Consider the following 14,497-nt stretch of genomic DNA (forward strand, 5'->3'; position numbering starts at 1 on the left):
GTCATTGGCTTTGTTGTAGCAAGACTCAGGATTGCTTTGACAGTCATGTGTTTTATTGAATTGTGAGCTCTGATCTAAGGGATACGATCCTGCCCATCACCCAGGGCACAAAACAGCCCTGCCCCTTCTCCCGTTGCTTGTGTTTGATGAGCAAAATAATGTCTGTGATTTATCCAACAAACTTTGGCATTAGCAAGAGCAGTCAAAGATTGAAGTCATTTTTTAGTGACATGACTCCTGTCTTGTAGACTGTGTTCTGAGTCATGACTAGATACAGCTACCTCACTGGCAGCCAATCTTTGAGCACAGAAGAACCTCAGAAGTCAGAAGCACAGATGGAAGCCAGCAATTTGGATTTAAATTATCTGCGCAAACAAGAATTTTAAGTAGCTTGTTTCCTGCCCCCTCTTCCCCTGCCTTTCCCTGCTTCTTAAGCCATTTTGAGAATATGTCAGGACTCCTTTGCCTGTTCTCTGACTTTCTTGGCTGGTTTCTTTGACCTCACTTCACTGCAAGCAAGCCTTACGAATGCACCCTATGTACAAGGTTGGTATAAAATAACATTTTATGTCATCCTACAAATTTAATGATGTTCCATTTTGCCACAAAACTGAGGATAATTTTGTGTGGAAGGACAATACAAAATGAAATGAAGAAACACTAGTACAATTACATTTGCTTCTGCATTAATTATATGGTATGTCAAATATAATAGTTATGTCCATCCAGTTAAATTCTAGGTCTGCTGAATTGACTGAAAAGTTGAGAAGGTACACTTAGATGTTTCATTTTCCACTAGTTCTGTGATGTCCCAAGTCCAAAATTGCCTTTGCATTTGGCTACTTCTCACTCAGGTGCATCTGGTATTACTTGTTTCTTTATTAGTTGAATACTTTATAATTTACTTTCTAGCTGACTTGTCCTACCATTTTTCAATAGTGTGATGGAAAATGGAGAAAATCAGTTGAAATGGTGTGTTTTAAAAACATGTTGTCAGCTTGAAATCCCATTTCTGAAATCAGCTTTATTAATCCCCTGCCTGCCTGTTGCATTTCTCGTAACTCATGGGCAGAACTTTATATAGGTTGCTTGGACTTCATTTGGCTTTAAATCAATAATTTTACAAAGTGTTCTTGCTTTCTGAGCCCACACTGTCCTTTTGTCTTTGACCATTGAGGCATTTGTCTGTTCTTTCTCACCTGCCTGGCTAGTGGCTTGCCAAGGTGGAGGAGCATTACACAGCACATCTGAGCCAGACCCTGGGCTGTGCTACGCAGTGGGTCACAGAGGATCTGACACAGAAATGCCCAAACCAATGCCAGCACAGGCTGTATGGTCTCACAGCCCTTCATGGAGGCATCAGCGCTGGTGACTGATACCTGCATGCCTTGTCTGCTCCCCGACACAATGGGGAATTCTTGGTGCTTCAGGTAGGGTTTAGAGATGAAACCCAGCGCTGTGTTGGTGTGGTTTTATTCTCTATCACAGAGCTAGCTTGCTCGTGCTGTCTCCAGGAACTGGGTGGCACTCCGCTGCAGTCACCCAGGCTGCCCTGGGCAGTTCCCTGCACTAGCTGCTCTCCTGAGAAACTCCCAAGAGCATAGACCTCCACCGCATCATCTCACCACACCTTGGTGAGGACATGTCCTGACATGCGCCCCCAACTAGATTGTTTCTTCCCCATCCTCCCTTCTTACAAGGATTGATGAGATAACACATGCAAGCCATTTACATTATTTGCATTTTCATCTTTTTTTATGCTGCTGTGTGCAGGTGAGTTCATAACTGCTGTTCTCCTCAGGGATTTGGCTGCATGCAAAGGGCTTATAATTCACCAGGACTGCTCACATTAGAGTTCCGGATACCTGGATAAAGCAGAAGTGCGCAGGGCAGCACCAAGTAAGGACAGTGTTAGAAGAAGCAGGCAAAATCCTTGATTTCTGTAGACAAGTTTCTGAGCATAGCTGGGTCAGCTGATCCCCATCTGACCTGTTTCTTCTGGTTTATTTTTACTGATTGTTTTGTTAACATGGGCACATGTATAGTGTGTATGGCTTGTATGGTGCCTGTGGAAGTTGCCGTGCCTACAAGAGATGTCCCAGTTGCTCTGGAGGACATGTGGATGCTTTGCAAGTCCAACATCATTGGGAATATCAATGTCTTGTTTGATGGTGGTGAAAAGCTATCACAGGGAAGTTGAGGAAAGAAATGACCAGGTGTTTAAAATCACTGATAGTTCAGTATGGGGTTTTCCCTTTTCTCAGGGGCTGGATCCTTCCAGTCTGATAGGAAAAGCTCTCTGACTTGGTGAGGAACAGTGAGTTTTAGGGAAGGCCTTAAAAGCCTGTATGGATCTGAGGTACCTCTAGCACCCACGGACTGCTAGATTTAAATATGGAGAGAGCAAGTAGAGTGAGTAATTTGCATTATTGTTAGAATTAGTTTATTTCTTTATGAAGGCACCCATATAAACTACCTGCAGTCCTTGCTGTCTATAGCACTGTTTCTCTAAGGAAGATTTGATTATGAGCTGACTATAAGTTGTTAGCTCTAAGTTATTAGCTTTCCAGTAAGTCTAAATGAATGTTACAGGCTATAAACTGACTATATAAATGACAATCTCTCATGTAAAGCTTAATGGTGGTTGCAGTTACATTTATATCTTTCCCAAGGATGGGAGAATATTTCTTACTGTGTCACTGATTACAATAGTCTGATATCCCAATTTCATGTCTCAAGTCAAGCTGGCAGTGTGTTATTTTATTTTTTTTCCCCTTCCCTGGTGTCTTTGATCTGAAACTTGAAATGCTTTCTTATGCACTTAGCTCCCTTGAGAGCATCACCTTGCTGCAGCACTGCTTCCCATGGAAAATGCAGAGCTGGGCATGGACCATCTCTTACTCCGGGAAAAGCAGCGTGTGTCCTTTTCAGTTTTGGGTTGCATTTTGGCTCTTGCAGCATTGTTTGCTCCTCATGAGCAGGATACATCTGTCCTCCAGCTCTATGTCTTCTCCTGGTTTGGGAGCAGCAGCCCTCCATAGTTTCAGCCACAGCTTTCTTGGCTGAAGCAAGAGTAATGCTTAGGAGTAAAAAGTTAGTCTCCACCTTAGTTAAATGTTAACTAGTCAATGCTTACCTTAATTCAGAAACAAATTCAAATTGTCAGAATAAGTAATTTATCTCCCTGCTTTTAAAAATGTTTGTCAAGTTTGCAATTTAGAGGCAGTCATGGATGTCTGGAAATTAGGAAGTGGAAAAAATCGTCAGAAACCGTATGTCACCTATGTTCTCACTTGTGTGGTCTTTAAAATTTCTACTGAAGTACCGCAACCATTTAACAAACTATTTTTCATTCATCTGCTAGGCACAGCAGGTATTTGGTTTTAATTAAAGACTTCGGAAGCCATGGAGATTATAACAGTGCTACTGAGCCCAAAGCATCTCCTAAAAATGTATGACAGGAAAGACCATTTCCAAAACATGCAGAGTATTGATGTTATTTTGTTCCCTGCTGAATTCAGTCCTGCTGGTGGAAAATCTGAATTAAGAGGAGCTTTACCAGCCTTCTCGGAAGCAGATTGCTGCCCTACCCCACACACTTGACCAGGGCAGTTTAAACTGCAGGCAGTCAAATATGAAAGACAGTTCTTACTGTGTTAACAGGTTTTTTTACCAGTCTCCTGGGCCAAAGCCCAGTAAAGGCAGTGGACTCTGAGCCAGAGACTGCCTTCTTGACAATTAATTTCCAAATTCAGCAGAGTTTTGAAACTTGGAATATTTACTTCTTACAGGTCATCAGTGGAGCAAGCAGTGCCAAATGTGACCTTTTAGCAGAGGTGACAAGATGTTATTACTGGTTCTCAACCATGCTTTTCCTGTCATCTTGTAAGAAGAGAAAAATGAAGTTAATTAATTCCATCCTGGGGCTGAAGTATCTAATTTGAGGAGTGGGAGGAAGGGTTATCTGAGGCTTTCACTGTGCTTCAGACTTATTCATTTTCAATGCAAGTCCACCCTAGGGAAAAAAGAAAAATAAAGTTAGTTCACCCAGAAAAGGACAGGATTGTGAATGCAGAAGTGGATTGCACCACTTGAGAAACTACTACTTCCAGGTACTGTTTGCATTTGGTTGTGTTTCTGTGTATTGCTGCTTGAAAGCTGGGGAAGGACCTGATGAGCTCAGCCTAGTTCTCCCTTTGCAGTGCAGTGACACCAGTATGAGGGAAATCATATTACTAAGCCAGGTCCTGGACAGATATTCTCAGCAGTGAGTCCCACATGCTCAGTCTGAGCCTGGAGCCCAGAGCAGAGGCATTGCCACCTCCTGCTTCCCAGTCTGCTGGCAAGTGGTACCATGGATGTTTACCAAGCTGCTGTCCTAAGGGTATGGGAAAACTGTTTCTCTGGCACTGGTGGATTTGGCCTCCAAGAATGTGTCTAGGCATCTGATGTCCTTCTAGCCTCCATGGTTTGCAGTGTTTTGGAATACTAGAGTGTGGTCCCAGGTGAAGGAGGCAAGCTGCAGCCAGATGTCCCCAAGCATAGCATCGCTGCCACATCTCAGCTTCATCACTGTGTCCCAGACTGTTTCAAAGTAGCCTCCAGAGACTGATAATGAAGAGTAAATGCATCCCTTCTTGTTGACCACAGAATACTTTGTGCAATAAATGAAGATGAATGGTTCAGCTTTTGAAGTAAAGCTCTCCTGGTAGCTGAGCTATTGTGTATTGGTCTATGTCTGGTATCCAAACCAGTGACCCTAAGAGTTAGAGAACATGGAGCTGCCCCCTTGGATGGTGCAAGTGCCTGAGTGTGCGAAGCTCTGGGATGGTGATAGTTATTTCATGTTGGATAAACAGAACTAGAAAAAGGACAGAAAAAGGCATTCTTTCTATCCCTCTGTTGCTGGCAGACCTGAAGGTGTGTTTTCGAGGAGCCTGGTACATGGGAATGAAGTATATGCCTCAATTAATATTGCAGATGAACCAGGCCATCCCCATGAAAGAACCAGCTCCCTATGGTTGCTGCAAATTATTTCAGCAGTGTTCCAATCCCATGGAGCCTGAAGGATCTGCACTAAAGAGTGTTTAGCAGGGAGCCCTTGAGCATCACCACTGCTCCAAGGAGTGCCCAGAGAGGAGTGAAAATTTGCATTTCAGTATTGCTGGTGGGAGGCAGGGGCAGTTCAGTTGCTGGCTGGCATTTTGTTTAGTTACTTCCTTCAAAATGATTACTTGCTCGTGTGATGTGAGGGTATTGCAGGTTCTGGAGTGGACTGAAGCAGTCACAACCTGTTATATTTGCCAGGAACTGGGGAGCCCATGTTAGGAAAGGGACGGGGGTATGGCAGCTGTGTGACTTTAAATGACGAGAGGGGAGAGCTTACAGCTGCCTGGGAGGTCCCGCATTTTCCTCCTGCAACTCAGTGTTGCACTCTGATGCTAAGATATATGTTTTGCCAGGCACTGCCAGAGCTTCCCCACCTCATGCCCTTGTCACAGGCCACAGTTTTCTTTATGTGCATGTGGTGACACATTACTATTCACAATTTCCTGACAGCACCCTGCTCTTTGTATGACACCCCTTTCATTTCCCTACGCTTCATTCATCAGGTCTCTAGTGCTTACTAGAAAATGACACTGCTTCCTCCTTCCACCCCTGTAGTTCCCAGGGGATTTCTGTAGTTTCTTTTGACAACAGGTAAATTACCACCTTTGCCTCAAGCAGGGGCTTCACTTTGTTTTTGGTATATCATTTCAGTTTAGTAACCACTTTCTAGTCAGGCACAGACACGTGTGCAAATATGCATGCATGCATATATGTGGGGTATATGTAAGTATGTGTTTATGTGTCTGGAAAGATTTCTTACATGAAATTATGGCATATGTGCATGTGACCATGCAGAAAGCTTGCCAATAAAAAGGGGACTTTGTGTATGCATCAGCCAGCTTCGGAGATTCTTCTAAACTGGATTTATTTATTGCTCAAAATGTCACCGCACAGTTCATGTCTTATCATGACCTATTTAAAAGGAAATCCAAATACATTGTGCGATGTTATAAACCTAATTTCAAATTGTATGGAAGCTTTCTGTCAACAAACGGATGTGTTAGGCCCAAATAATTGAAATGGAACTCGGCGGTGTTTAGTTCTTGGTGAGATCTGATGTCGATGTGAAAAGGAACAATGTTTTTTACTGTGAATCCTGTGTTGGAAGGAGGAGGAATTGCAGAGAAAAGCAGTGCGAGCTCTTCCACAGCTCAGCCAGTAGATGTCACGTTTGGTTACCACTGGTGAGAGGTTTGATCGCAGAGGTTTGGTCCTGCAGCTGCCGGTGGGAGGCTCCGGATCAGTGCAGGAGAAACGGTGGAAAATGGGAAGGCATCTCATGGATGGAATGTGTAGCATGCTCCATGGCATAAACTTTTATTTGTTCAAGTGTTAACTGGGATGTTGTTTGATGTTGTTTGCTGGTTCAAAGCAGACCTTTCTGTACTTGGAATAGGAATCTCTTAAATCATTAGAGGTGGATGGAGTGCATACATCTTTAAATTTATCCTCCAATTAGTCATTTGAATGTTCAGTTTGATTCCCACATCATTCCTTCCCTGCAAGTTGTGATACATTAGCAAATCAGTATATTCCTTGGGAAGAGACTTTTGCTGGAAAGTGTAGGAAAGTGTCACTGCCAAGTTCACAGTGTTCAGAGCAGCAGCAGGTGCACGGTCATCTCTTCCTGCAGTAAATAATTACCTGGAAGAGCAGCCTCATCCACCTACTTTGTGAGGATCATTTATTATTAATGCTTACATTTGCTTAGCTTTAGTACTACTCTGCACTTGAATCTCTGCAGCTACTCAGCCACATGGTTCTGTTACAGCTTAGACTATCCTTTCCTGTAAAACAAAGCCCAAAGATCTTCCCGTGGGCAGGCTGGCTTTGGTAGGACAGGAGCCCCAGCTTAATGCTCTGGTGTTCTGGGTTCTAGTGTGGGCTTTGCTCTGCAGTCTGTCTGACCAGATAAAAGTGTTATTTTCTCATACAAGGATAAATGACTATTCCAGAATGTTACTGGTTCTCACAAGTGGGTCTGCAGCTAGAGTGTAGAACTGTGACCCTGAGGCTCTGTATTTGACTCCGAACAATACCAGTTCCTGGAAGTCGTGACTTAGGAGGGCTAAGACAAGGCCATGTCTGCACTATTTGCTGTCAGTCCTCAGGTTTTAGCCAAGTAATCTCTTAGCAATGCTCTGCAGATGAAACCCACAGTGTAATAGTGGGAATAGAAAACGTTGAGGCTCTACAGAAAGTTCCAAATAAAAATACCATCCAAAAGGAAGTGATGTGAGGATGATGGAGGTTGCAGGCAGGGAAGAGGGCATCTGTAGCTGCATAGCTAGAGAAAGGAATGTGGAAGCTATGGAAAAAAAAGCGCTGTGAACTTTGGATTTGAAGCTTGTAGCACTGGAGATACAGAATATTGAAGAGGACTGTAGGTGTTGCTTCTAAATGTAGAGGTATAACAGAGAAGAGGACCTTTGGAAAACTACAGTGGAGATTGATCTGTGATGCCCGATGAGTTTTCAATAAAGAGGAAGCTTGTTTTGCTAAAGCTGTTACGAAAACTGGGAGAACAAGGGTGGACAAGTAGTTTCTGTACGTGACCAGGTGGAGTTTCTAAAAGGACAGAGGCTACATGAAAATGGATGTTCACTGCTAAGAGAAGATTTTGTCAAGGAAAAAAAAAAAAAAAAAATCATATGGAGAGACTTTGCAAATGTTGAAATGCATTCCTTTATGCTGTTCATCCTGAACTGCTTGTGTAGCACAGGCAGTAGGGTCAGTGATGGCGGAAAGTCCAAAATGGGATGCAGAGAGCAGGAAGGTGTGGGACTATAGGGAAGCTGTAGGTGACGGGGATGTAGCCTTCCAGTACCTAACGGGGCCTACAAGAAAGCTGAAGAGGGGCATTTTATAAGGATAAGTAGTGATAAGAGGGAATGGCTTTAAACTAGCAGAGCAGAAATTTATTAGATACCATGAAGAAGCTATTTCCTGTGACGGTGGTGAGACACCAGCGAGATGCTGGCATAGGTTGTCCAGAGAAGCTGTGGCTGCCCCATTCCTGGTGCAGTGCTCAAGGCCAGGTTAGATGGGACTTGGAGCAACCTGGTCTAGTGGAAGGTGTCCCTGCCCATGGCAGGGGGTTAGATCAAGATGGTCCTTAAGGTCCCTTCCAACCCAAACCATTCTGTGATTATATGATTCAGCTGCAGGACTGGGACTGTGTTGGGAGGAGGAGCAGATCTGAGACAATAGACATATTTTCACATATGCAAATAAAGAACAAAGTATCTTCTCTTTCTTATTGCAAATCCTTCATAAAATATATATCCTGTAATAAAACAGAGCACAGTAATGGGCAGCATTTTTCATAAACGCTGTGTCTCCCAGTATTTTACACTGTTAAATATATTGGTTTGTTTTGTTTAGGATTTATGCTCTTCGTGCCTTTCATAGATAGAAAGGTCTGGAGCTGAATTTGCCAAAAGGGGAAGCATTTGTAAATCTCTGATTTTATTTTATTTTTCCCTAAACATTTATAGCTGCTGTTATAAAGTGCAAGACACTCTGATCGTCGCTTATACTGAACTTCTTGTCATGATAAGCTAAAGTGCAGATGTGCTACCAATATGGAAAAGATATGGCAAAGATGCTGCATTTGCAAACCATCTAACACCAAGTGAATTAGCGGAAATAGATATGAAGATAAGGGGAACATAAACAGGCAACACAAGGAAATGATTCCTCTAGTGCTCTTCCTGCATGTCTGCTAAAGCTGTCACTGTTACTGGTGCTGTGCCTGCAGTTACTACTGTTTGTTTCTGCATGACAAGCCAGCATAAACACTAACCCAGTACTCTGAAACTCCATCTGGGGTATGTAGTCAGCTGCTATAATTAGGGAGAAAATGTCGTTGTTCAGCTTATTGCTATTGCTTGAAATCAGTGGGTTGTGTTTGCACAATTTTGTGTCATTACAATTTAAATGTGCAGTACATGTGCTTGATTTCTTATGTTACTTTGGAAACCATATACTGGCAACCGAAGCAAAACAGTTCTTTTAGAATTTTATTTTATTTTCCTGAGTTTCTAATGGATAAATGAGTGATCTGAAAAGAACCACAGGAAGATTTCTTGTGCCCGGTCGGGGATTTACTCAAATAGGTACCAGTTCAGGACCCATGTGAGTAAATGCATCTCTCCATCTCTGTTCAGGACAGTACTTCAGCATTTTCCGAGATCCCAGTGATGGGAGGTAGTATTCATTTGACAGTAAACTATTAAAGTGCCTTTTCTGTGTGCTTGTTTTCTATGAATCAGTTCTATATTGTCTTTCATGACATTTTTGACCTTACACTAGTAGAGACTTGGTAGAAAATATTTTGGATGTACTGCCTGAAAGAATTCAAGTGCTGCACAACAGATGCTAATGACTGCAACATGGCTTTGTGAGTGAGAAGGGCTGATAGTGGGAAAGAGCACTGCATTTGTTCTGCAACACTAGGACTGGTGACTGATAATACTTGTTCATTTTTCTGATCCAGTCTGAGATTCGTTATGAAATATGTAGCTACTGGAAGTAGGCTTGTAACTTGATGACTCTTATCCATGAGAAAATAATGATGTTTAACACTGTCTGTAGTACGTTCTTTAATACTGGTGAGTATTAAATATAATAACAATATAATACAGGTTGATGGAAAAACAGCAACAAATGCAGTAGGTTGTGTAATTGTGCTGGTGGTGCTGGGTGTCCTCCACAAGCATACCAGTGAGGAATTCACATTTTGTTTCAGCAGTGTAAACTTCAAACACAAACATTTGGTCTGTCTGTTTCTGCATTTTTGTCTCGTGCAGGGACCAGTCCAGATGAGCAAATCTGCGTTCATTATTACCCTTCCTTACCCTGCTCCCACTCTCCCTGTGTGTGCATTCCCAACCTTCTTTATTTTGCACATGATACATATTCAGAAGATAAAAAAAATGTTTTGTTAATGATAGAAATGAAAGCAAACAATGCACTCTACATCCAACTCTGCTGTGTATTGTCTCCCTGGCAAAGCCCCAAGCATCACAGTTACTCGGGTTCCAGCAGTGTGAGCACAGAGGGAGGGATTAATTAAAACTAGTACATGTTAATGGAGCTCTAAACCTGAGTTCAGATTGCCTTAATAAACACAGAAATACCATCATATTAAACTCTTCTCCTTCAGGAGCTGCTGGAGTAGCACGTCAGGCAGAGGCTGCCCTTTTCAGGGATGCAGTGCTCCTGGATCCGAGGAAACCGCCTGCAGAAGCTGCCCTGTCTTTGTCCCTCGGCTGATGGCCACAGCATACAGCTCCTCTCACCAGCACTCTCCTGAGGACTGAGAAGAGTTTCACCATTTTCCCCCATATACCTGAACCAGCACAGAGCTGGGCTTCCCACCAGTGCACCAAAATCCCCTTCAATGGGCAACAGAGGAGCAGTCAGTTGGTCACTGCAACCTCCAGTTAGCGGAAGTCTCACAAGGTTTGGTCCCAGGGCAGGCGGAGCTCTGAGGAGCTTTAGATGATTAAAGACCATCCAGTTCCAACTCGCTGCCATAGGCAGTGACACCTTCCACTAGACCAGGTTGCTCCAAGCCCTCTCCAACCTGACCTTAAACACTGCCAGGGAGGGGGCAGCTGCAGCTTCTTTGGGCAACCTGTGCCAGTGCCTCACCACCCTCACAGGGAAGAACTTCTAGCTTCTTCCTTATAGCTGATCTAAATCTACCCTCTGTAAGTTTAAAATTTGAAATGTTTTAATAAATTCTTGAATGCTGCAAAAGCTGAAGGAAGGGAAAGGAAGGCCATTTTTCCTGCCTGTGCTTAAAAAGGGCAAATGGTGTGAGCCAGGGAAATATATCATGTATGTGGAACAAAACAAGGGGTTTTGCTTTTGAAAAGTGAGCCTGACACAGCTGTAGGAAGAAAGGGAGATCAAGGTAGAACTGGCACCCCTAAGAAATGCCCAGCTGGGATATGAGGGAGAGCAGCTCCACATGCTGCATGCTTGAGACATCTTTGCCAGTGGTAAATGTGTGATAACTTCTTCCAGACATGGTCAAGAGCTTGAAGCTGGCTGCAGAGCTGACTTGCACTTGCAGGTGGTTTCCAAGAAAGATGCTGCTTCCCCACCCTCAAGTCATGCTAAGCCAAGTGCTGTTGCTAGGTCTGTTACATCCTTCATCATCTCTTCATTTCTGTAATGGAGGATAATCTTTGGAGGCAGCATTGCCTCTGGAAGCAGCAGGGTTGGGTGGTGTCAGGCTTGCAGTGTTTGTCCAGAGTCAGAGCAAAGGATCACGTTGTTGGGTGACACCTGATAAGCCCAGGCAGACTGCCAACGTGTCTCATAGCTCCGGTATCCCTGAAGGCAACGTCTCCTTTTTGTGTGCTCTCAAACACTGCCCAGCTTTCTTGTACTTCTAAAGTTTGCATGTTAATGTCTGAATGTTGTGTTGTTAAATTTTCAGTATCTCTATTCATGCCAGAAAGCTCTTCTGTTAGGAGGGATTTAGAATAATGCAACTCTTCATGGGTCCTCATTATTTCTCAAAAAGGGACTGTGTTGTTCAAGTGCCCATATTGTGACATGAGTCTAATTATGGCTCCTTTCTGTAGACCCCCAGAGATGCCATTATGTCCACCTGCAGTAGGAGGGGGAAGATTATAATTTGCATTCAGCATGAGCTTTTCTCCATTATTCCCACTGTACATAAATAAAGAAGACAATTCTTATCGACCACTGATCCTCTTTTCATTTATCTTACATTTCATTTTTTAAAACAGCAGTTTTGCTTTGCCTCTTTCCCTCAGAGTATTGTTGTTTTCCACTTCAGCATTAGCATATCTGCTTTAGTCTGGCCTAACTGAATGTGCACCTTCCGTTGAGCAATTGGCAAAAGATATCTTGGCTAAAAGGGCTTTTCATCCTTTGAAAAGAAAAGCATGGCTCAAGGGGATGACACACCCAAAGATAAAAGCTTGATCTACTACAAGACCGGTATATATTCACATGATATTTCCTTTGTCCCTTTTATTTTTATTTTTTTTTTAATGCACTTTTCCCCTCTTCTCACTACCCTTCTCATTGAAATTCTCAGACTTCTAGGTCAAAATGCCTCCCCATCCATGTCAATTTGCACTTGTAGATGAGAGTAGTTTTGAGGAGAAAATACCTAAGTACAGTTTGCATTTTGGCACAGGCTCCTAACATCTGAATTAAAGGAGGTGAGTAATGAAGGCATACCTCTCTCCTAGGTCAACATGAGCACGCAGACCATGTGTTTCTGGGAGACTGTCCTGTGCTTTTCACTGCATTTCATAATTACTCTCACTGACAAAATCCTTGCAGAAATAGGAGGACGACAGAGGTATAAGTTTGGGGAGGTGGAAGGACCTTATTCTGCTTCTGTTTTTCTCTAATGGCTAGCCTCTTTTAGATGTTCATGGAAGGATAACATCTGCAAATGTTTTAGTTTCCCATGTTTGGTCCCTTTTTTGTACAATTCAAGTGACAAAATGTAACATTTAACACAGCAGAATCTGGTCTGTGTTTGCCTCCATTCTGTTTCTAATAGCACTAAGCTCAAAGCAGAGAAACTCCAAAAAAAAGGAAGCAGAGCTGGACAGGGAAAGGATATACCTGTTCCATCACAGGATCATAGAATAGTTTGGTTTGGAAGGGACATTTAAAGTCCATCTAGTCCAACTCCCCTTCAATGAGCAGGGGCATCTTCAAGTAGATAATGTTGCTCACAGCCTCGTCCAACCCAGCTTTGAATGTTTCCTTTAATGGGGCATCCACAGCTTCTCTGGGCAACCTGCGCCAGACCGTCACCACGATTACAGCAAAAAATTTCTTTCTTATATCCAGTCTGTCTCCCCACTCTTTTAGTTTAAATCCATTAGCCCTTGCCCTATCCCTACATGCCCTTGTAAAAAGTCCCTTTCAAGCTTTCTTGTCAGCCCCTTTAGGTACTAGAAGGCTGCGCTAAGGTCTCCCTGGAGCCTTCTCCAGGCTGAAGAGCTCAGCTCTCTCAGCCTGTCTCCATAGGAGAGGTGCTCCAGCCCTCGGAGCATCTTTGTTATGTCCTCTGGACTGACTTCACATCTCTTCTACGTTGGTGGCTCCAGAACTGCACACAGTACTCCAAGTGGGGTCTCACAAGAGCAGAGTAGAGGTGCAGGATCACTCCCTTCCACCTGCTGGTCATGTGTCTTTTGATGCAGCTCAGAATACGGTTGGCTTTCTGGGCTGTGAGTGCACACTGCTGGGTCATGTCCAGCTTTTCATCCACCAGTACCCCCAAGTCCTTCTTCTCAGGGCTGCACACATTAATTTTCTTTTCTTATTTTTTTTTTTTGTCTATCTTTGACTTGGGATTCTGTTCCTGTTTGTATCAATCAGTGCAAAAACTGGTGGTTAACGATGCTTCCTGTAAATCCGGTTGTTAAAACTCATTTCAAGTCAATCCAAATATTTTTGCTTTAAGAAACAGAGCAATGCTGGATGGTTAGTATGATATGCTAAAAAAAAAAATAGAGAACTGTCCGCCTCTTTAGGACATAGTAGTATGTATTCTAACATTGTTTGACTTTCTATTAGGACAAATCCGCTGACTTTTTTTCAGATATGTTGGAATTGCATATTCCAGTGGAGTGAAGTTCCCTCAAAGGCTTTTGCTGACACCCCTGAACCTAGCATATCTGCTTGTAGCCTTTATGGACTCAATTTATGTGTGTGTACAGAGGTGCCTGGTGGTACATGAGATGCTCTAGGATGGTACACACAGCTCCAGCTATGGCTCTAGCAGATCCTGGGTTTCTTATAACTCTTGTGTCATATATCCCACCCGATCTAGATGGCTCAGCTACCCTCCTGCGTCTCAGATGCCACTACTTACACACGGCTGGGAGAAGAGCTTCGTCACTCTGTGTCATTTTTGATATTATAGACAAATCACTCTAGAGTCACAAAGGCAATTTGCATGCAAAGGTGTCACTAGTATTCATGGGTTTAAGTCAAAGGGAACTCAAGTTTAGTGAAATCAAGCAATGTTCTGGTACGTTTGGGAAATCATCCTTAGGTTTTCCCTATTTATATGGGGTGAAGGTTATAATAAAATTCTGGTGAAACACTCATATACCCTGTGAGATGCCATTTTCCTATTTTGTGCACATTAGTATGTTCAGCTAAATAATGTATTGTAATAGTGTGTGCATCACAGCATTACGAAGGACGGCTTATGTGAATTTTCACTTCAGAAGTGGGAGAGGAGAAGATGTGATGAAGACAGCAACTGCTGGAAATATCCATCTTGTATTTCCAGCTCATGGATGTAATTTCATAATATTTGTGTCAGGTACAGCAGCTGTCACTGAGTCTACCAGTGTAGTGCGGATTG

At 43.1% G+C, this 14,497-nt stretch overlaps 1 protein-coding gene across 1 annotated transcript in view; it reads left to right on the forward strand.

The window, feature by feature from the left end:
- MDGA2 (MAM domain containing glycosylphosphatidylinositol anchor 2) overlaps positions 1–14,497 on the forward strand; it is a 263,922-nt gene that overhangs the window by 196,447 nt on the left and 52,978 nt on the right. The gene's annotated exons all lie outside the window — the stretch shown is intronic.

Source organism: Pezoporus occidentalis, unplaced genomic scaffold (genome assembly GCF_034315485.1).
Source record: "Pezoporus occidentalis ecotype Australia unplaced genomic scaffold, CSIRO_AGI_Poc_V1 ctg46, whole genome shotgun sequence".
Lineage (NCBI taxonomy): Eukaryota > Metazoa > Chordata > Aves > Psittaciformes > Psittacidae > Pezoporus > Pezoporus occidentalis.